Source organism: Lytechinus variegatus, chromosome 3 (assembly GCF_018143015.1).
Source record: "Lytechinus variegatus isolate NC3 chromosome 3, Lvar_3.0, whole genome shotgun sequence".
Taxonomy (NCBI): Eukaryota; Metazoa; Echinodermata; class Echinoidea; order Temnopleuroida; family Toxopneustidae; genus Lytechinus; species Lytechinus variegatus.
In genome coordinates this window covers 5,790,855-5,816,147 of record NC_054742.1, presented here as the reverse complement: position 1 = coordinate 5,816,147, position 25,293 = coordinate 5,790,855, and the positions used below count along the sequence as shown (strand labels likewise).

General features: G+C 36.1%; 1 long non-coding RNA gene across 3 annotated transcripts; it reads left to right on the top strand.

Moving 5' to 3' along the window:
* The first annotated feature begins 925 nt into the window (after window positions 1-925).
* LOC121410070 lies at window positions 926-20,069 on the top strand. 3 transcript variants are annotated; one of them, XR_005969272.1, is made up of 4 exons: window positions 926-1,187; window positions 14,771-14,865; window positions 17,379-17,725; window positions 19,821-20,069. It is a non-coding gene; the product is annotated as an uncharacterized LOC121410070 (long non-coding RNA). The 3 variants fall into 3 exon arrangements; XR_005969271.1 differs by lacking the exon at window positions 19,821-20,069 and having other exon boundaries at window positions 17,379-17,818; XR_005969273.1 differs by lacking the exons at window positions 926-1,187; window positions 19,821-20,069 and adding an exon at window positions 1,710-1,792 and having other exon boundaries at window positions 17,379-17,818.
* Window positions 20,070-25,293: the final 5,224 nt, after the last annotated feature.

Here is a 25,293-nt window from a genome sequence, read left to right as displayed (position 1 = left end):
GGGGGGGGGCATTTCCATTGACAAGTGGATACCAGGCGCGACCATGTGTAAGAAGGGATATCCTTTTCAAGAGTTGGCACGTTACGTATATGTAAGGTTATGAGGGTGTCAAAAACGATATACTTAAAAAGGGATATATTTTGTTAGGAAAGGTACGTATTTTCGGTCAATTTTCCAAAGCTTGTTAAGGGATCATTTTCATAATCTGGAAAAGACTTGCTTCCCTTGTTTAGGGTGCTTTCGAAATCCCATGGTCGCGCCTGGTATCCACTCGTCAATGGAAGTGGTCCCCTGAAAATTTGAATCTAATCCCCCATTTCGGGAGAAAGAAAAAAATAATGCCCATCACATTGTGTGCTAAATTGCTTGTACTTTTTCGTTTGTTCAATTTTACTACTTTTTAGGGATGATGAGAACTCCTAGAAAGAGTGTAGAATATTATTTTAGGAATATTAAAGGGGTTTTTTTAAAGGCAAGACAACAGGTGATCATGATTCCTGTTCTTAACACATCAATAAAAATGCAATGTCTAATGACATGGTATTACCGTTTTTCTGCTATATATTTCACTGCCCCTATACAAAAATACACCAGCCAACACCAAAAGCAAATACCTCACCTGTTTCACCAAATGACATCAGTAAACTTATGTAAAGAATTATGATTTTGAATCAGTATAATACAGATGAATTAAATAATTTCATCATTTAAATTATAAACATAATCATCACAAAACGGAAGAGAATTTTAATTCTTACAAATTAAAAAAGTTATCAGTTAATGACTGTGCAAGTCTGTAATTCTGCGGGTGCAGTACCTTTTTTATACACAGAGAGAGCATCGAAATTATAATTTGAACCAGTTTATAAATGTACGATTGCGTACTGCACTAAAGCGCGCGCGGCGCGCGCTGAGTGTCATCCAGCCAGGCCAGCTGCCCAGCACTGCACTGCACTGGCGCCCAAGCACGCCGCGCCGCTGCGTCACAGCGGAAAAAAGGTTTTGTCCCGGCCGAAACTGCCGGGTGACCGACCAACCATACTCCGTACCAACTACCATCCTGCAGTTTTTACTTCTTCTGGAAACAGTACAGTCCACCGTCTGGTAATTGTCGTACTGGTACTTCGTCTTACAAATCGGGAAAACAGGAGTAGGCCTACAGGACGATGTAATTATAGAATTTAATGGTAAGTACCGGTATGGAAGTTTCAAATTTCCTAAAACCTGTCGAGATGTAGACCAAAAAAGCTTCAGTCTCTGTAATGTATTTTGGTTGTTCCGCTGAACTACGTTGGCTCCAGGATTACAGTAAAATGTCAGAAATTGTTGAATAAATCCCCAGAAACGACGGTTAATCCTGTCTAGTGGAGATGGTGACTGAGATACGTGATGATGGTGCCCCATGTCTTTGCTCCAAATCCATTACTTTTACTTTTTAGTTTTTAGCACGCAATGCCAATAAATGAATAATTAAATGACTGCACTGTGACTGTCTGAAGTCGATTTTTTATAGCCTAGGCCTAATTGAGTCACCATGGTGTGCGATTCCTCGATGTTGAGCCGGGGAGCGCGGAGCTATGCCTATGGCATGTATTGTACACTAGGCCTAGGCCTACTTTGTAGTTTATTGTAGGCTCCCGTAGCCATACAATGTAGCCCAGGCCATGCCATGCCACCGCGCACTGAAAAATCAAGCCATACTTAGTGTCGTGGACACCAGAACTGAGATCCAAGCACGCGCGACCCAGGCACTAGCTAGAAATCCACTGCCAAACGCGGTTCATGGTACGAGGTTAGTATACATGTACTAGATCTATCTACTATTATACCTCGCAATACGGTACAGTGTACGTGTGAGTGATGACTACATGATATAGCATCTTTTAACAATCATATTTAGCATGCATCACCTTTCACGATTTTAGGATTGGATGAAGTTTTATCCACAATTTGGGGCTTTTTGGACATTCCGAGCAGTCAATTTCTTTCGCCTATCCGCCATTTTGATATCCTGCTGTATACATGTAGCTTCGCGTTCTGTTCGAACGTAGAGGGCAGGAATGTTACATGTAGTTGCGCTTGTGATGTTTTCGATTCGATCGAATGGAGTCGAGTATAGTCACGTCATGATGTTTGGATTGTCACGATCGATCACCCCACTTCTAGTATGATAAAAGCAAAGTGGGAGTGAGCTAGTATTTCGTTGAGATTTTGGAATAATTTATGTTGCTGTTCTGTGCAGTTTGATGAAAAATAAGTTTTCTGTGATTTTCCGTTTGATAAGCCACTTTCAAAGGGCCGTTTCCTTGAATTCTCTGAAAATGCGAAAAATCAGTCTGTGTCCCTGCATAATAGTTTTTATAGCGGGTATTATCGACAGAGAGAAAGATTATCGATATCGCTAAGTGGCAGAAACAAGCGATTTTCGACAGGACCATCGATAAACGGGTTATTAATAACAGCCTTCGTAGTGCACGTATCCATGTAGCCATGTATAGAAGTATTCATAAGTAGTGTTGAAATAATACAACATGTACACGTACATGTAGCTTCATCCGAAGCTCATTTAAAAATAGCATTATAGGTCCAAATAGCATTTCCAGTTTTACCACTACCTCCTGTATCACCTGCCACTTGTAGTGCACTCTCCATCCCTACCCTCACAATTCCCGGGGAGGGCACTGATCTACCAAAAAAGTAGTACATGTAGGTGTGTGCTGCGGGCGAGACAAAAAACGGGGGCCTTGGAGCGGGCTTATTGTAAAAAGGAGGGTCCTCGGAACGGGCTTCGGAACTATGAATGTTTGTGAAAACGGGGGTCCTTGGAACGGGTCACCTGAGTGTGAGTGCATATATATGCATCCCTATGGAACGTGCATGCAGCTAGCCTGGCGGTACGGGCGCCGGGTGCGCTAGCGCAGAGGCGATGGTCGGACAGGACAGCGGTCTGCGGCTGCTTTTCACCAAAAGTGCGGCTCATTGTAGCAGATCAATACGGCCGGAACGGCGTAACAGAAAATATGCGAAGCTTCGGAGCGGATTTCTGTCTTTTTTCTCGATAAGAAGAAAATGCTATGCTTTGGAGCAAATTTCTTTTTCTCACATATCAATTTGTTGTGTACAAAAAACGCTCTTATAAGGCATAGAAATGGGACGTTTGACGCACAGTCACTAATACGCGCCGCTGTCTTCGCATCGTGCAGGCAGTCTACGTGTATAGTGGCGGGCTGCTACATTGCGGTGCAGGGGTGTTCAACTTACATATCGTGAGCGCACTCAGCTGCGTGTTTTCACTTCTCCTTTCTCTCCTTTTCTTGTCATATTTCCTCGCATTACTTGTTTTCATAAATTTCCCTCTCACTTTCCTTGTTTTCTCACTCCCTTCAGTTTTGTAACTCTTCTTGATCACTTGCATTCATTGGCACACCCCCGGTCAAAAATGGTACGGTCCTATCCAACATACACTCAAGTCGTCCTGTACGAATACACGCGCTGCGTTGCCTAGCTATGCGTGTGTACTGTGTACTATACTGTGTACACACAATGCCATCGGCTGAACCCGCCAAACTATAGTGACCAATTATTGCAAAAGCTTTTGCAAATGTGAAAAGTGACAGAGGTTTTTTTTATCCAATCAAAATCATTCTTAGGTATTCGCAATCTACAGCATTTTCTGCAAAATGTCTTTTTTTGATAGGGTCTATTGTGACGTATATATTTTTTTACAACAATGTGAAGTCGCACCAAACGTTTCGTTTCTCGCACTTGCCCATTGGCTCATGTACAAATGGATTTCCAAAATCATCAAGAAAGGTTCCAAAAACCTCAAAAGTGACAGAACTTAATTTGACTAAAATTAAATGAAAATCATATCATGTTAAAGGTGAGAATCTGCTCAATTCTATTCTGTTTTGATAGATCACCTTGTTGACGCGTTTGGGAGATATCTTAGCAAATCCCTAAAAAAACGGCGTATTTTCTATTATTCTCCATAGGGAAATAATTTAACACGCTACGCACTGCAAAAAAGGAGCGCAAACAAATTGATATGATAAGACAAAAATGCTATGCCTTGGAACGGAAATTTGAGTGTCAAAATGGGGGCCCCCTCCGCGGCACATACCCACTATGCATTATATACTGAGTTCCCCCTCCCCCCCAGGACAATTCCATATCACATTAAACAATTGTCCTCAATATGTAACCCCCCCTCCATCTCCCCTCTCCGGGCGTGCGGTGACGCAAACGCTTCCTAGATCTTTGTGTAGTAACATAGAGGGAAACAAACATAACCTCAGTATACACTTCCCCTTGTAGTGTATGCCTACCCAGGGAGGGGGGAGGCACTCAGTATGTAATGCATGGTGGGTGTGCCGCGGAGAGGACCCCCATTTTTACACTGAAATTTCTGTTCCAATTCATAGCATTTTTATCTCATTGAGAAAAGAAACAAAGAAAGCCGCTCCAAAGCATATCATTTTCTTTTTATGGAGAAAAAGGAGAAAGAAATCTGTTCCGGCTGCATTGATCTGCATTTTTGGTGTAAAGCGGCCCGCAGGGCGCTGTCCGACCAGTGCCAGTGCTTCCTATAACTATATACCGTGTAGTAACGTTCAGGAAAAAAAATGTATGCCGTGGAAGGTTGTTCTCATTGTCGATCATGCCATTGCATTCCAAAGTTATTTTGTATCCTCTATTACTATTAGAATCATGCAGACAGGCATGTGCGAAGACAAGGAGGACTGCAGACTGGGGGGGGGGGAGACTGGCCATACTACGGCTCACGCCCCCCTCATGCCAAGACGAGAAATGAAGAGATGTTACAATTATTAGGAATTTATCTTGATCCATTCTTTGACTTCATCAAAAGCATCAATGCCAACTTCTAGCACCAGTATCTATAAAGCAAATAGTACCTACATTGTAGCAGCTCATCAACCTTGTGACAGACACACTGAGAGGAGATAATTTGGGTGTGGAAATGATTTACAACGACCAACAAAAACAGCGATCCATTCCAACACAATAATACTAGCCCCGAGAACCTCGCCACTTAAAGTGGAATGGCCCGCAGTTGGCTACCACCTATTTTTACTTTATGCCTAAAATTCAAGTTTTAAATATACTTTGCAAGGGATCAAGGACTTTTTTAAATTTTGAAGGAATCCCAACAAATTCCATACCATATAAAAAAATTTTGAAATAAGACAAAAAATGATGATTAAATCAACTCATATTCTGAAATATTAACAGGGATATTTAAAATTTACAGGGGAAAATATGCAAAAAAAATTTCTGTAAAAGAATATATTGAGGGCCGAATTTAGTTACATTGAAGAGATGGACCCTATTGACTTTTTCTGAAATCTTGAAGGAATCCCAACAAATTTGGTACCATTTTAAAGCTTGTGAAGTAGGAAAAAGAATAGTGCTGAAAGGTCAAGTCCACCTCAGAAAAATGTTGATTTCAATAGAAAGAAAAATCAGACAAGCATAATGCTGAAAATTTCATCAAAATTGGATGTAAAATAAGAAAGTTATGACATTTTAAATTTCGCTTATTTTTTACAAAATAGTGACATGCACAATTTACTCACATGTAAATGAGAGAATCGATGATGTCACTCACTATTTCTTATGTTTTTTATTGTTTGAATTATACAATATTTCAATTTTTACATATTTGACAATGAGGACCAACTTGACTGAATAAAAAATGTTCAACAATGGTAATTCCACATGTCCAGGGAAAAATAAAACTCTTCCACAGAACAATGTGGATAAAATAAGAAATAAATAATGAAATACAAAAGAAATAGTGAGTGATGTCATCAGTTCCCTCATTTACATACCCACTGTTTTGTGAAATTAAGCGAAACTTTAAAATATAACTCTTATTTTACATCCGATTTTTTTTTAAATTTTCAGCTTATGCTACTACATGTAGTAGTTGGATTTTTCTCTTTTTATTCAAATCAACTTTTTGTTGGGGTGGAATCATCCATTTGAATCAACTCATGTAGATCTAGACCTAAAGCTTTAGTCAGGTTGTGCATTGGTTGTTACTCTGAACTATGTTGACTCCTCTCAAAGGGATTGACAGTGGAATGTCAGAATTTCTTAAAGAAAACCCCAGAAACAATGATTATTCCTGTCTCCTCATGATGTGTAATATTGAAGGAGATAATTACCTGTTTAAAGGAGAGTACAATATGTATGTGCAGATTTTATTCAGCAGCAAAAGTACAACTTACACAAATGCAATGACTGGGACTGTAATCCTTTGTAAAGTGCAATGCGCTGCTACGCGCGGCAAGGTATACTCTTGAATTGTATGCCCTTTTATTCATAAAACTTCAAAGTTGTTCATGGTATAGATTCTTATAGGGTTTTTCCTCCATGACTTTTGTAATATTTATTGATCTCCTGCTTGCTTTACATTGATGCACAGTTGCAGATACAAATTCTGAAAGTGGCATTTTACTTTTCTCTCCATGGAAGCGCCGTGGTGTGGCGGTTCTGACTCTCGCCTTGTAATCAGAGGGTCGTGTGTTTGAATCTCACCATAGCCTAGCGTCCTTTGACAAGGCATCAATCCACACTTTGCCACTCTCACCAGGTGTTAAATGGGTAGGCCTACAGTAGGAAACAACTCATTGTGGTTGGTTTAGCAAGTGTGCGCCTAACAGGCTGCTTGAAATGCTATGAATCCAGTGACTGGGTAATAATAATTGTGAAGCACTTTGAGCAGTCGTAGATTGATAAAGTGCTATATAAATGACAATTATTATTATCCTTACATTCTTCTATATTAAAAGTGTGTCTAAAAAATATACAAATTTGAAAAAATTAGGGTTTTATTTTAGACTAGATCATTGTCGGTCTAATGTTAGTCTCTAGACCCTCATTCTAGATCTAACGTTATATTTCGGTCATTTCAGCCAGTCATTTTGTTAAGACAAGTAAGATTGAAATTGAATCCGGGAAGACCGGACACTGCATTTCAGAATTTTTTTTAAATTGCTTGATTATGCTCATGGGGAAGGGGGCCCAACAACAGCGTTTAGTAAACCTTCGCAAATTACCAAATTATGCGGATTGTGATTCTGAGACATGAATGAGGCCTGAGGTGCTGGCTGATCATATTACCCTAACATCAAAGGGAATGAAACCTAGACAAGTGGGCATGTGTGAAAACAGAAAAATCAAAGAATTAGACAATTTGAGAACGATCGGACAAATCATGAGAAAGTTATGATCATTTGAATATTGCGATAACTAATGCTATGGAGATCCTCCCATTGGCAATGCAACAAAGATATGTGATGTCACATGTGACCAACTACAACTTTCCCTTTTACAGAATTAAAATGCCCCCTAATTTTCTCTTATGGTTATATTTCATCTATGATTTACATGTATTCTTTGAATTAATCTGTATTACATGCCCTCCTACACTGTATGAATGATCTACTGATAGATGTGATAAAAGAGGCAGTTTAAGTGAGATATATACAAAAGTAATAGGAAAGTTGTTCACATGTGACTTCACAAATCTTTGTTGTATTGCTAATAGGAAGATCTGCATTAAAATAATGATCTAAACTAAAAATGGTCATAACTTTCTTATTTATTCAATTTTCTCAAATCTTTGTTGGTTTACTTCTTTGTTGTTTTTTCTATTTGGGCATAAGCTGTCATGTTCCAAAGGTTTCATTTTCCTTAAAGTCTTAATTATGCCTGAGTTAACTCTACCCAAGGAGTTGCTGCAGTCAAATGCCACATTGCCCATCTGTGTTTTACTGAGAAGTCGGTCTATATTTTTCAGTCTATTTCTGCCAGGATTTGCTACCCTGAGACTTAATCTGGCTTTGTGGCATCCTGTTCCTCCATAGGTCTACTAAAGTAACCCAGATCTATGAAGTGCATATGGGTTACTTAAAGTCTACATGGAGGAATTGCACTGCAGTGGTGGGAGTAGGCATCATACCATAAACGTGATTGGTTTGTGCATTCATATGCTCTATTTGCAATAGAAAAAAAGAATAATCAGCGAACTTGACATGGGCTACAGGCTTTGAATAAAAATAGTTGATTACATTTCATGCCAATAATCTGACAAATTATTTGCTGGTCACTGTATTCAAGTCTTTGTAAATGTGATAACTTCAGTTTAACTTATAACTTAGGCTCATATAAATACATGTACTAGCATGGATCCCATGAAGCCTTTTGATTTTGAGGTCAACGGTCAAGATCACCGTGACATGTTTTCATCTTACCCTTCTGAAGTCCTTGTAAACACAATAACTTCAGTGTAACTTTAATAACCTAGGCTCATATAATTTGGTGTGTACGATACTACATGTAGCATGGGTCCTAGGAAGCCCATTGATCTTGAGGTCAAAGGTCAAGGTCACACTGACATGTTTTCATCTCACCCATCTGAAGTCCTAATAATGCGATAACTTTTCAGTAGTTAACTTAACCTAGTTATAGGCTCATTATAATTTGGTGTGTATGATAATAGGGTCATTCCATAAAACTCGAACGTACATTCGGACACATTTAAGAGCTGTATCTCCTTTAATTTGATAGCAGTGTTTTATTTATTTTAGTATATCATAACATGTGACCTAGGTTATCATTACAGCATGACAGGACCAGGCTGCAATATGAAGAATAGAAAATATGGGCAAAAATGTGAGGGGTCGGACGTACATCAGACGAAAGCAGGTTTTATGCTTTTAGATTTCATGTCAAAATCTCTGTGATTTTTGTGTTGCAGGTACTAAAATTCTAATATGAGCTGTTAGCTAAAGGATGAATCTTACAAGAAATGAAGCAAAGAAATTGATAGGCATTGCTTTGTTTTAGTTACAGGCTGATCTATTTGGGGTCGGACGTACACTTTGAAGGGGTCGGACGTACATTGTGCAAAATATTTGCACACTGTACGTCCGACCCCCTTTGAAGATCAGTTACTCAAAACATAGACATTCTAAACTGGATTTTTTTTAATATACATACTGTTTGGTTAGTTGTCTTTCACATAAGATGGAATTAACAAATGAATCTGATGCTGGTGAAGAGTTATGCTTGATTAAAGTTGACATGCATTCAGACAGTGTACGTCCGACCCCATACTGATTTTCTTACAATCAAGCAAAATGCACCACATATCTATTACAAATGAGTCAATGGGTTTAAACTGTTTCCATTTTTAGATCACATCAATAATGAAACAACTCAACTATTCACACAATGCAGAATACTGTTTGAACAATATTGATGCAAACAAAAAAAATTGATTTAAACCAAAATCTGTAAAAAAAAAAAATGACTAATGGCCTCCTATCTTTGACTTTTTGACCCCTAGATGACCTTTGACCTCATCAACACACACATGGTATCAACCAAGGATCATTTGTACCAAGTTTGAACAAGGTTGATGCAGAAATAAAGAAATGAGAACAAGTCAAAATTAAATGAATAACCCTTCACATTTTCTTAACTTACACCCCTATAGGCAAAAGTATTTAGTCTAGACATCCATGTATCATTATAGCAAATGGCAGATCTATTTCTCATAGAGGGGCAATTGCTGTACCTGAGATTGAGGGGAAGGGGCAATTTCTACTTTTATATGGAACTTCTTTGTTTATTAAATTTCTCATGTATTTGTAGGTTTTAATTTTAATTTTCTTTTTTAATTTTCTGCAGGCTATTATTAAGTCATAATTACCACTAAATTCATTAAGTTATGTGATAATTTGAGATGAAGGAAGGCAGTTTCCATTGAATATGCACACAATACATAAATAAATCACCATTTCTTGAAGATGATATCATCAATTAAAAAATCTACACGTCAAAAATGTGAGGTATTCTGTGTGAAATTGGTCTCAAAACTTGTGCAAGACTTCAAAGAAAAAACCAATAAAACTATACAGCGATATCAGGGTGTGTTAAATCCTATCAAATGTACAGCTGTAAGGCCTCCATGTATCAACGCACTGTCACACATGACGTTTCAGGTGCACTGCAAAAAAGGTTGGTGTAAATTTAACACCAGCCAGGTATCTACATGTACATGTATATCTGTCCATACTGGAGAGGTGTTAAAACAACACCGGTTTGGTGTAACTACGCTAACACTAATTTGGCATTTAACCAACACCAATCAGTGCAAAACCAATATTGGTTTTGATTCTTAAGTGTTGTTGCAGAGCTGCCAACCAGTACGTTTTGGGCGTATTTAGTATGTTTTTGCAACCAGAATACGTCAGTATGTTTTTTCTTTAAAAACTATGATTTTGTGAGAGAAAAAAATTGAAAAATAACACAAATGGGTTTTGAATCAATGTAATTTCAGGAAACTTTTTTCAATCATTTTGTTAAAACCAGTGCACATTACAGCTTGCATGCAGCTTGAGCGCCGCGATGAGCTTTCGCACAATGTATTTCATTATGAAATAAAAGTACATTTTTTTGGGAAATATGCATTTTTTTTGTTCACAGAATACAAGTTTTTCATTTCCAGAGGTTTGCAGGTCTGGTGAATGCTTCTGTGATGTGGACTGATATAGATACCAGGCTGGTGTTACATAAACACCAGTGTTTTGCAGTGTGGGTTTCTTTTGGTAATCAACAGTATCATATTTCTCTAGCCAACTGCTGTACTTGGGCTTGCGCTTCAGTTTAATGAAGTTAAAAGAGCTAGTGCTAAAGTAAGCAAATCAGCCTTTATTAAGTACCGGTATGCTACTTCACGACAGAGGATTAGGTCTCAGAACTAGCAGTTCAAGCCAAGGGCTTTATAAATTATACATGTATGTAAATTAGCACCAAAAACTAAGTGAAATTTGGTTATGTAACTGTGTGATCACATCGTTTTCTACCATTCATCAATTTTCGTCGTGAGCAATCCCCAACCAAGATCTGAATAAGAAGAATCCAAATTAGGGTTAAGGGAGTAATACAGCATATTGTAGGATTGCCCGTCAGTGCAAATATGGCCAAAATTAGGTAAAAACATTGTGATTCAAACTACACATGTACTTCCTCAGTTTTACCAATTTTCATGAAATTTGGCATGCACATTGGTCTTGAGGTAAAGATGTGCAAGATATATTTGTTGCATGTGTCAGAAATCATGTTGCCATGAATCTTGCTCTTCAAACCGCTTCATCAGTTTTCAACGAATTCTTATGAAATTTACATGTAACTCTCACATTCTTTTTTTTTATGCAGTAAAGATGTGTATTAAAGACAATTTGTGCAACTGCATTGTCAGAAATTTTTTTGCTGTGGTCATTGCAATTAAAGCCACAAACACAGAAAAACTGCTATTCTCAGGGTTTTGGTCAGGGTTCATCAAAAGTTAGCATCCACATTGGTCTTCAGCTAAAAACTTTAAAGCAATTCTCTATTCCAAATGTGTTTGAGATTGTGTTGCCATGGTGAGTGACAGCACGTTTCTGCCAAAAACCCAGGAAAATTACTTTCCATTTTACCATTGCTGTTTATATTTATCTGCTTCAAATCACCCATTTATAACCCACCTCTATGAGCAGAAACTCTAAAGAGAGTACTTCTACAGTATAAAAAGAAGTCTTCCAATGCAGCATTGTACTGTGCAGGTCTGGCATACAAAACTTGAAGTGCACACCATCATTTTGTCGGCCTAGCTTCTTGACCATTTATGAGTTTCACACAGGTTTATAGTCAATTCAATTGGTTAACAATTATTATTAAACCATGTCTACAGATCGATAATAAAACCAGCAAAAAGTCAATTCAATTTTCTGTCTTGAATTGGTTCATTATTTTGCTTTTCTTTTTCAAATGTTCTGCCCTTTTTATAGGCATATTAGTGTTGAGGAGCAGGAAAATAACAGGCAAAGAGTTGAAGCACTCTTGTATTTGGCAAAATAAACATTGGTGCAATGAGTCGAAACTTGGTGTCTGACAGTATTTCCCAGCGAGAGAGCAAATTTGTTGACCTTAGCATGAAAATCTGATATTGTGATAGATTTTGAAATAATATTCAGACAATAACATAATATCTTACCCTCCTTTCCTTTCTTTTTACAAATATCCTTTTTTTCCTTTATCGTTGTCAAGGAACATGAGGGACAGAGTAGAGGGACATGGCACCTGAGAATTCATTTGTCCATTATACAATCTATAAATTTACTTTTGTTGAGGATGTGTTCAACCCACTGCTCAATAGATTGAACAAACCCTTTAATGATACCATGTGCATACTGTACATGTACATCATATGCCAGCAATTCACTTTTTTTTTCATTTTTTAAATGCAAATAATGATAATGTGCCAATTTCTTTCAAGATTTGAATAATTTTTATACTACTGCATTAGATGTACATGCATGTATGTATTTTCACACAATTTAATTTAGGACCAATTTCAGGTAATTTTGTAGGTAACATCAGGGACTTGACAAATAACAGAAAAAAGAAGGTATACATTAATTCTAGGGTATTCTTCTAGATTTGAAGGGATAGTTAAAATTCAATTTTACATGCGTGTACTGAATTTAAAACCAAAATATCACATTATAAATATAATTAAATATACAATGCATCTAGGACTACATAAACTCATATCAATTAGATTATGGCATGTACAGTGTTGTACATGTACATGTATCTGAATTGGTTTAGGACCCCTTTAAAAGCAAGGCTTGTGAGCGGGGCACACATACACTTGGCAGCCACAAACGCACCCATCCACACAACACATAAAACTGATCATAACTTTTCAAGAACTTTTTGAACATGGAAAGAGTTGTACTATTTTTTCATATCAACAGGCATACTGTTTCATTCTTTAATGCAGGATATGAAAGGATTTCAGGTGACATTTGTTCTCGCAAAAGGCTAATGACCATGATCCCTGTGGCATGCATACATGTATTATAATGTATCTATTTGTTAGTTCTGGAGGGGTATTTTGTAATGTATACTCTTGAGGCATTAATTGTAGTTTGAACATAAACAATACGCAATTGAACGACAATGATGGATACATGTACATAAGTCGTATTGCCCTTTTCTTTAATAATTTCAACTTATCAAGATAAGACTTGAAAGTGTGTCCCCAGGCAACATTATAATATCTCAAGTATTTGTATATTGTTATCAGTATCATTTCAGGTAAATTCATTTTAACCTACAGTATAAATAACTACATGTACACCGCGAGACACCAGTTTATATACCGGTAGTGCAGACAGCATCTGGATGATTTTTCTAGGATTGTACAATATGTTTAAACCAAAGTAACTTTCATTGCTATTTCATGATTCTATTAATTTTTCTTTGTTAACATAATTATCCAAATACTACTAGGGACGCAGAACGTGGCATATGGGGCAAAATTTTTAAACTTTTGAACATGATACTTACAGTATACACCTGAACATTTTGACATGATACATGTACATGTATACACAGAACATTCGGCCACATTTCATAGTTTTTCCTTTGCTTTCTTTTTCTTGGTTGTGGAATAGTTTATTTTTGGGGGGATGTGCCCCTCCATTGAATTTCTGATGAAAGGATATTAAGAGTAAGTGAATTGTGGAAAATATTCATTTTTTTGGCTTGGCTTCATTAATTTTGTTATTGATTTCATATAATATTGATATTATAAATGGGGCTCAAATCTCAATATTTTACATACACTGTACACAGGGTCTTTCATGCAGGTGGCCATAGTCCGGAGGGTGGGGGCACAAATGAAATATTTTGACATTGGTTTGCTTCATCGTGACACCTTCGATTTGGGATACTTAAAAGTACATGCACATGTATGGTGATCTACATGTGTATGTTATGTATTTATGATATGTACATGTACTACAGTTCAAAACATACTTTATTTCTGTTGTGAGTCTTCTGAATATGCATTTGCTTGGCTGCAGTCAATCCCTCTCTTTTGTGCTTGATCAGTAACCAGTAATGTATGCGGCTGGTGCCCCATCCCAGGCGCTTTATGCTGTGTGCATTTCTTCCCACTTGTATTTAATCAAGAAATTCTCTATCTCAACTGAATCTCAATAATCTCAATCTTCTCATAAATAACTGTCAGCGCATCCTTTCTGTACCACTATCGATGACTTATGTGGGTTATGGATTGTTTCAATATGCTATGGAATTAACTTCCACAAGACATGTGCAATATTTTTTGTCAAGCAGGACCTTCAAAATATTACTAAAAACTTGGTTATTCACATATATGTACATTGTATATGCTTTCAAGTAAATGAAGCTTTTCTCTGGCCTAACATGTTTCCATTTTTCCGTGTCTTTTGTTTATTGCACCATAAAGCATTGTCTCATGATGAACACCAGCGCTTTACAAATGTCCATTTTATTGTTTGTATTAAAGGATTTTGTAATGTTATATTACTGAGAACTTTGACAGTTTCACTCAAATGCAACATCTCATTGCAATACATTTTAAATTGTCCTCTGAAATATAAAAGTCAAATTACTTCAAAAAGTAACCATGTGGAAGATACACATTTTATAAATTCCTTAATTGGTTGATGAGCTGAAGTATGCATTACATATTCTATATTTCTAAGTCCCCACATTTTCTTGATTACATTGATCTTTATAGAAAACTTGATGTGTAATATGATTTTATGCCCCTTTTAGTTATGCATTTTTTTCATAGTGCATACTCACTATATCTTAATTTTTTATTTTCTTTTATTATTGATCTCTGAAATTTCAGTTGTTTCAAGAACTACCTGAATCAGCTGTAACACAGACAGTGTTTAGCGTCTTGAGACCAAATAATGTTGAAGCTGACAGCGGGAACTATTTCAGGTATGTTCATGTAATTCAATTTGCCTTCCTTCAGGGATTGGCATGGAGTTTGCTTGTTTATTATATCGGAGCCTCGACCAACCCTTGCTGGGGATTCCTATTGTCCTGTATTTTTTGAATAATCAGTAAAAGATCTTAGTAAATTGCAATTGTAACAATAATTGTTACAATTACCACCGATCTTCCTTTGCAACAAACATTTTTATTTTCTTTGTCCTCTCTTTAGAATACATTACCTATTTTCTGTTAAGTTAAATGCAAATCTCTAAATGACTTCAAACGAGCATTTCTCCGGGACAAAACTCATCTTAACCACTGCTGCAGCTTTTCTATCACTGTAATGACTCACATGTAGTTTTCAACCTCTCTCTTTGTCTCTCTTTGACATTTCAATACTATTAATGATTATACTAGTGTCTTATTTACCCAGGGCAGCAACTCCAGTAAGGAAACTGTTCTGCCAGACATGATTTTATTATTGTTTGTTTCATTGGCCCCATAATATCAGATTTTGCATTGATCTGTAAATTACATGTATGGGGCCAATGAAAATGAGAATGGGTTCAATGAAAATGAGAAAAAATCATAATAACAGTAATGCTTCATTTGAACCCTCCATCTGTGAAATAAATACTGTACATGTACGTGCCTTTTTTTATTATATTTTATTTGCAGAGTAAAGTTGAGTTGAGTTGAATTTAAGTCATTTTAAAAGGGAGGTGTAAAGCCATCAGTTATGATCTATATTTATGGGAAATTTATGGTATTGACTTCATATTTCAAATGATTTTAAAGGTCTAGCACACTTAAACAATTTCATTTTAAATGTTAAAATATCATGTGTAAAACTAAACACAGTGTTGTGCTTTATTTCACAAAACAGTTCAGTTTATTTGGGGTGATTTGGAACTAAGACTAAAAGTTGGTGATGTTTCACATTTCCTATTTATATTTCATTCTGACAATTATGAACTATAACTAATGATTCATGTTTTAACATTGCTTTTGCATAAACTGTATGTGCAGAAGATGAAAGATCCTTTAAATCTTGGAAAATCAAAGACACTGGTAATCTTTGTCCAACTTTTCTTTCAATTTTTCTGCTCGAAATCTAATGCATGTTGATTGAAAAGCATTTTCTGACACAGGGCATCAGGCAACAAAACTAAGACCAAGAAACTGAACTGTCCCTTTGCAAATGATCACTTACGCCTTGGTAGATGTATATTGTCAAAAGACCTGTATGTTGTCATAAATATGCACATAATCTTTAGGCGGCGGATTTTGTCTATTTAAAGGTAAGAATCACGTTAAATGTCCGTCGCTAATAGGTCCATGGTACAATGTTAGAACATTGTACCATGGACCTCTTCGTGATGGTCATTCATGTACATGTACATTTTGATCGGAACTACAAAGATATGGACGGTTAATGTGAGCCTTCCTTTGATGCAAAGATAGTGTCCGCCTTCTAATTATGTGCATCTTAAAAGAAAACAATAGCGACTGTCAAAGATTGTTGGATTATTTACATACAAATTATTTACCAGGTTTGGATTTTGCTGGCTGATATCTGTAAAAATATGCCTTTGAAGGAACATGCTTCAGATTGGGAAATTGTAAATTCTTGATTCTCGAAATTTCACACACATGATTTCAATAACATTGAAAGATACATAATTTCTGCAAGCCATGTGCCATTTTCCTTTGTCATATCAGGAGGAAGCTTGAAAAAAGGGCTTATGAAGGATGAACAATCGATCACAATATAGCCTTTATCTGGAAATGTTTGTAGATTGTCCCAAATAAATAAAAAATTAAACTAAAGGTGTGTTCAATGTCGATTTTCAAATTTAAACAGCAACATGAATCATTGAAAACTAAATTAGAAATCACTGAACACAAACACGATCAGCGTTGCACTGTTCAGTGTTGAAAACATAAAGCAGTTTACGTGTTGATCGTCTTTAAATTTCCCTCTTTAGTTAGTGCAGCTTTAGTGCGCAGTTTGACCCATCACATGAAAGGTCAGTTCTGGCACCAGTTTGTGTAGGCTTCCTATACGAGAGCAAATTTAAACACGCTTCAAATCTCAAATTGTGTTTAATGTCCATTCGTGATGGTCAAGGTCGTAAAATTTGAGTTGATTGCGTTTTTAATCGCATCTTTTTCGATGTTTAAATTTTCCTTCGAATCATGATTTGAAAGATGTTTACTATTCGACCGGAAATAGAGGACATTGAACACACCCTTTGGTTCTCATTCTATCCATGTTTTGTAATCACGTTTTTTAATCTTGATCCATGTTGCCGATTAAATTTTGAAATGACATTGAACACACCCTATAAAGATCACCCTATAAAGTTTGGAACTACACATTGATTTCCAGGATTAGGGCAAATTTTCTTTGCATGTACTTTATGCAATATCAATGTCTAATACATGTATGTATTCATGTCACTTGGGCGCAAATGAGACAGCTGATAAACTACTTTCTAATTTCTTTTGACCAGGTCTGCAAGCTGATTCTTAGTGATTCATCAGGTATGACGGTGCTTATCAGAGGTTAATACCGAAAGAAAGACTGAGAAAGATTCCACTTAAAGCCAAACATAGAGGAACCATTTCTTTGGGTTGCTGTTCCCAAGGGCCAATTACCTCATGTTCATCAAGAGGTCACTGCTACATATTAACGCTGGTAGACAATACTGCTACAGTAGCAGAAATATTGTAGAGCATCTACTCAAGGCAAGGATTTCCTCATAAATGCTTGCTGATAGAGGAACTCCAATTACCTCAGAGGTAATGAAGGAAGTTAGCCGACTTTTTTCAATCCGTATCATCCACAGTGTTAGTCCAGGTAGGAGATATATCTTAATGAATAGAGTAAAATTTACTGAGCAAAATGCTGAAAATTTGATCAAAATCTGATTACAAATAACGAAGTTATTGGATTTTAAAGATATTCATTATTCCGGTGAAACAGTTCTAGGCATGTCTTCATGAATATTCATTAGGTGGACTGATGATGTCATATCCCCACTTGTTCTTTTGTATTTTATTATATGAAATTTATAATAATATGACAAATTTTCTACAAAGAACTAAAACAATTGGATTGACAACTTATTAAAGGGCATTAGTTATTTATTGCCGCAACTTCTTTCATCATAATGGAGACACATCATTTACACATGTATGAAGAAATGAAACAGTTATGACTTTGTGTAATAACATGAGAAAAAGGAAAGTGGGGATGTGACATCCACCCACCTAATGAATATTCATGTCAATGTACATATAACTGTTTTCACAAAATATTGGTAAACTTTAAAATTAAATAACTTTGTTATTTGTTATCCAATTTTGATGAAATTCTCAACCTTTTGCTTTGTGAATTTTACTATATTCATTTAGATATAGATATTTGCAGCCCGGACCATCCCTTTATTTTTAAAGGGACATTAACCCTTTGTACCCGATAGGCATGTGTTCCGGCCTAGCAGTGAACTTGCAAATACCCGATAGGCTGGAATACCGGCCAGAAGTCATGCGACTTTAAAAATATGGGTTCTAAATATCAGGTGATCTTTAAAAAATAAGTTCAACTTTCTAGTATGCATAGGGATATTTAGTTGATAATTTCAGCCAAGATCTTAGCAGTATTGATTTCTGAAGTCAATATGACCCTTTAAACTTAGTTGAGTTTTCGAAATATCATCATAACGTAGAGAGATTATGGACCTAGCTCATGAAACTTGGACATAAGGGTAATCAAGTATTACTGAACACCCTGTCTGAGTTCCAGGTCTAATGACCAAGATCAACATTCATTTAGAGTCAATTAACTTAGATTATGTTGGGGTAATCAAAACAAAATTTTAACCAAGGCAATTTTTTTTTAATGTAAAAAGCTTTTGAAATGGAATCACAATGTTGAGAGTTTATGGAACTTGGACATAAGAGTAATCAAGTATCAGTGAAAATCCTGCAGGAGATTCAGGTCACGTGATCAAGGTAAAATGTCATTAAAGGTCAATGAACTTTGGCTATGTTGGGAATATTTGTTGAATTACCATCATAACTCTTTCAAGCCTCCAAAATACCCCAGTCTATTTCAAGGTTAACCCTAATAAGACTGCATTTATCGCAAAACCTAAAGGCTGAATTAACCCCCCCCCCCTCGACATATTTTGTGATAAATCTGTGCGAATTTTTTTTTATGCGCCACTTGTTGACTTTTTAAGTCGCGTGTATTTGCAACCTGGTGTGTTCTGACATTACGCAAACATTTTGCATGTGCATGCAGACTTTTAATAGCTAAACACCACAAATTTGTGTACAAAACTAATGCAAATAGTGTTATAGCCCAAATTCACAAATATATTATTATTTCTCCTTTTACTGATTAAAGGGCCCAGCCACTGACAAATTATTGGGAAATTGAATTAATATGAAATTTGCAAAAGGCCAATTGAGTTGCGTAATATAATCCGTCCATCGTGAGCACCCGTCAGACTTATGCGATAGGTTTGGACATCACAAATTTGACTGAACTCGTGATTTACTTCGGATCAGCAGTTCCAGTTTCCAACAATCCCAATTCCTAGAATCATAGCAGGTCTCTTGATTGTAAACCAAAATAAATAATCTCTGTAAAGTTACATGTTTCAAAGTGAAAACACGCAGTTTACTTCTGGTTGGTTAGTCTACTAACTATTGCTCTCCTTTAGACCTCCCAGACATGCCGGCGTCTATTACATAACATCCCCAGGCAAGCCTCCGAGTGAAAGACTTGAATCCCTCCTTTTTTTCTGAGATAAGCCTTGATTTCCCCATGATTTGTCAATGAAAGGTCGCTTTAAACTCAATCTAATGTTTATCCATATTTTATTGTTCGAAATAGACATCAGAAATGAAATTTCCGGAAATTTGTTTTGCCCAATTGATCATAGGCCTGCCAGCCGCTGTGCAGCGCCAGATCGACGAGGCTCCATCCCTTTGATTGTTGAACGCCAAACTGGGTAGCAGCAACTTCCATCTTTTAATGTCTTTTCATCCAACACGGCTGGGGTTTAAACTTTCGACCCCCCCGGTTGTGAGACAGATGCTCTACCAACTGACCCAACACACCGGTAGGGAAGGCGGGGTAAGTTGAGCCACCATCCCCAGGCCAATAATGAATGAGTCAGACATTGTGGTGGTGTCATGTATTGATGACCCATTACATAACCCTTAACCCGACCACATTTTTTTCAACAAAAAGCAATTTTTAGAGGGAAAATACAAATTTCAGCCAAAAAAGTAAAAAATGGTCTGAAATAGATCAGTGCTTTTTACTCACACTCGTCTTTAAATATAATGAAGAAATAAGAACAATATTGTTAGTCCAGGTATGGATTCTCATTCTTGTCATAGTCTTTTATGGATGCATAAGAAATCTGTTGATGTGAAAATATTGTATTAAGTTCGGACCTGGGTAATTTACGCCAGCCAACATGGCGCAAGTTGAGCCATGGTTATTCTTATGGTAATAAACTAACAAACTAACCTTAAAAGCCATTGATATGCAGGCAGAAAGGAGCAAATTCACATGACAGTTCTTTTACTTTTAGAGCATGTTAGTATTTACAGAGAATTAGCAAGTGAAAAGACTTTAAATAAACATTTTGACATGCTAGTTCTTCCCTCATACATTTTGTACATAGTTTTTATGGCTCAACTTACGCCAGAAGGTGGCACAACTTACCCCACAGATAGGGCAAGTTGAGCCATTTGGCATTGTTTTTTTTCAAAGGTCACAATGACTTTCAGTGTGCTGGTAGAAAGTTATATATTGGTGAAAAATATTTAAATTTAAAAGAATCAAATTTAAAGGCAATGTACTTATTTCTTTAATATTATTATGCCTATTAATTCTAACATGCAAAATGCAGAAAGTGTCACAATTTACCCTGCCTCCCCTATCTGTTGTTATGGTCAGAATATTGTTCGTAAGTCGAAAAACATAGAAATACATTAAAAAATTACAGAATAAAATACATATAAAATATATGATGTGGAAGAGGTTCATCGTGGTTCAACTGGTTATTTCTTCTACTCAAAATAATTGTAATATTTATTGAATATTTTCAAGTACATTTGATCAGAATCCTATAAAGAGTCTGTGAATAAAAATTTTGCATTAGGGGCCTTGATTTTTGTTGATAAGAGCAAAATTTATATTTTACTCATAAATTTAATAGCATAATTAGCAATGAGATTTTTGGAAGAATTTGATTTTACCATTTTGTAGATTATGCCATGGGTAATGCATGCAGGCATGCGGATATTCGTCGTGATTGATGGCCGAGATCATAAGGGGAGCTGAATGAGCCCCCCCCCCTCGTCTTTTTATGGTTAAGTCATTTCATTCAAATGAAGTACAGTACTTTATAAATGTAATCATTAGTGTGTGTTTTGTTTATTTAAATGTTTCAGATACATAAGAACTTGTAATATGCAAGCAAAATGAACTTGTGTTTTGTGATGAGGACTAATAAAATTATTGAAATTAATTCTACATGTATATGATGTATTTGATTTGGAAAGGAAAAGGAATGTTGAGTATGATGATGGTGATGATGAATGATAATAACTGGCTGATCTACTTGGGGAGGGGGATTAGGGGGTTTAACTCCCCCTCTCTTTTAGAAAAAAAAAATGTGCATTAAAAAGCATTATGTCCAGACCCATATATTCCTATAGCATGAACTACCTGTCATTGTTTCTATTGCAGTATTTCTATTGCATTAGTAAATGCCAGGAAAACATGACAAAAGGGGTTTCGAAAAAAACATTGGCGCAGCTTTGATTCTTCTGATTGTGCCCTCCCCCCTTAAAAAAAATAGATGTGCCCCTGGATAAAAGGTGTTAGATGATGATGGCCCTATAAGTGTAAGTTTACGATAGATGGAAATGATGAGGATAATAAGATCATTATATTGATGCTAAATTGATAAAGAAGATAAGTAATATTTTTTATGACAGTGATAATAGAGATGGTAATGGTGAGGATGAGTGGGATGAAGATCATTATACAGAGAGTGATCAGGTGGATAAGTATGAGGAGAGGCAATGGCGTGACCAGACATTGAATGCCCATGTAGCGGTTCTAGAGAGACTCTTTGGGAACTTGAGAGCCCCCGTCCTGTTGCCCCCCCCCCCAGGAAATAACAAAATGCATAGTATAAAAATAAAAAGCTAATGATAATTTTTTAATATATATTTTTAATGCAATATCCCATGGATATCATTCGACTAGTTTGTGTATGAAAAGAAGCTTAAACACGGAATGTAACGTGATATAGCTTGGCTGCAAAAGGGTAAGGTCCACTTTGGACTATTCCGAGAAAAATCGTGTTTTTATTCTCACTGCAATATTCATGTAAAAATAAAATTGGGTATAAAAGAAATCTGTCTTTAATTTTTCTCTTTATTCTTTCAAAAATTAAAATCATGGACCTATGAATCCAATCTCTTTTGAATGAAAAAGTGATTGGTCTTTGCCCCTTTTATTCACGTTTTAAAGTGAATTTCGAATTTTCTTCGGTATCAGACCGACTAAAAATCGGGTTATGAGACAAAAAAACAAAATTTATGAAAAAATAAACCTAACCCCTTTTGACAAATAAGCTTTTCAGAAGAGTGTGGTTTCGTAAGGGGTAAGGTCCACTCCAAGAAAATCATTGATCCCATATTGCAATATTCTTATGTGAAACTAAATTTCCATGATGCCCTACCATGTGAACATAAAATTGGGTATAAAAGAAATCTACCTGTCTTCATATTTTTTGTTTTAAATGTTCTTTTCCAAAAAAATATCTGAGGACCTAACCCCTTTTGCAAGTGAGCTCTTCATACATATGTATATATATATATATATATATATATATATATATACACACACACACATAGGGCCTATATATCCATATAACTTCAAATGCTTAATTGCCCCTATTGGCGTCTTTGCATTGTAACCATCCTTCGAATGGGGAAGGGGCGGGGTGGTTAAGTCTAAAAAGAAAGGCATGAGGAATTTGAGGTTTTAATGTCAGATTAGCATAAATTTGACCGAGAAGATAGCGAGATCAAGTGGTTATCAGTCCGAAATTTAATCCAATTAATGGACCAGAAAACACAAAAATGAATCAGATTACAATATATATGAAATTAATTTTCTGTCACCGTTGCAGTATACGTCCCAACCCCCTCCACACTTCAATAGGCCCTTGAATAAATCTCAAGTGTTTCAATATTTTACCCAGGACATTTCCTTGTATGATAAGCTAAGGTATAATTAAAGGTCAAGTCCACCCCAGAAAAATGTTGACTTGAATCAATAGAGAAAAAATCAAACAAGCCTCACACTGAAAATTTCATCAAAATCGGATGTGAAATAAGAAAGTTATGACATCTTAAAGTTTCGTTTATTTTTCCCAAAACAGTTCCATGCATAATTCAGTGATATGCAAATGAGAAAGCCGATGATGCCCTCACTATTTCTTTTTGCTTCTTATTGTTTGAATCATACAATATTTCCATTATTACAGATTTGGCAATAATGACCAACTTGTCTGAACCAATATGTGAACACCATAATAATTCAACATGTTCGGTGAGGAATAAACTTTTTATACTGCAGGGCACCTTTGGAAAGCAGTTTTGCATAACTGAACAGGCCTACCCTGCAGTATGAAATAAATAACACCAATAAATAAATATTAATAAATAAAAGAGGAGAAAATTATATTAAATCATAATCATGTAAAAGAAATTGTGAGTGAGTGAGTGAGTGACGTCCCCTCATTAGCATACCGTCCAGTGTGTGCATATAACTGTTTTATGTAATAAAGCGAAACTTAAAAATGTCCTAGCTTCTTTGTTTATGAAAATTTGATGAAATTTTCAGTGTTTTGCTTGCTGCATTTTTCTCTTTTTATTTATATCAATATTTTATTGGGGTGGACTTGTCCTTTAATAGTAATTTAAAAAAAAGAAAGAAAATGATTACAACAGGCCCTTTTAATGCATATAAAATGTGAAACCTGGAGAATCATCAGTCATATTCAGTTGAATACATTCTTGAGAATGTATTTACTCATTAAGTACAAGAAACATCCGATCATTTTGCTGAAACTTTTTGGATCCTTCATAATTACATCTTTTCATTTCACCTTGAACTAATCGATTATAAAATGAACTCGTCACTTTGTTTCAAGCGATATAAATCATGTGTAATAATTGGTATAAAAAATTAAAACTGTAAAAAAAACTGCTCACGGAGGGGGGGGGGGAGGGTTGAGGGTGTGAAAGCAGGCGAGACCTTTGCTACCTAATACACCTACGTCATAGGTGGTTCGCGCTATTAGTGTAGGCTTTATACATGTACCTGGGGTGGACGAAAATGCCCTTCCCAATAGAATTACTCTTCTTGACAAAATTAAGCTCCTCCTGTTGATTTATTATTATTATTTGCTATGGGAGACAGAAATAGAGGGAGTGGGCTCAAATCATGATCAATATCACTGCCATATCATGCTGGGTCTAACCCTCTCATGCATGCCGCAAAAATTGTGGGTTTCTTTTCAATAAAAGAAAACGAAAGTGGCTATGACTTTGAAAGTATGATTAAGAAAAAAATACTTGCGTTTAATAATGTACGGAAAGGGTAAACTGCTGAAAATGGCGGTTTTGTATATAATATTAAAATGATTGTAACCCAAATCAGTTGTTGCGATTTGTACTTTTACGTCGCGGTCAGAATGAAGGAAAGCACCCCCGTGTCTAGGTTTCTGTATCAATTTTACAGGGGAACACGTCCAACCCATCCATCGGGGATACCCGAAATTTATTTATCTTTTAGGCCTACATTAGATCGGGGTATTATTTAAGATAATTAAAAATATTTTACTTCTTAGTTCCATAAAAACACATATTATTTAGGCGTATGATAAAATACATTGACCATGATTTCTAAAGCATTGCACCCTTAAACTCATTGGCGTAATAAGCAAGAAATAAGATGGTCACAACATCATGAACAAGGCCTCCGTCAGAAAATTTCTTTAAAATCCTCAGAAATTGAAGCGAGCGATCAAAATTTTGGCCCTTTTTGAATAAAAATATAGGCCTAATGTTTGTACGTTGTTGATATAATAAAGAAAACACAACAACTAATCTTATCCTTATTTCCCTTCCCTTTTTCGTTCTTTTTTCTCCTTGCTTTTCTTGTTTCTCCGGCTTGGGCATGACTCCAAGCCCCCCCCCCTCCCCTCCGCCATCTGTGCGCCAGAGCCAGAACAAAAATATAGCAGGTATGCAACAAAGACTAGAAGACCGCTCTTTAAAGTAAATTGTCGCCATCTAGTGACTAGAAAAACAATAAAA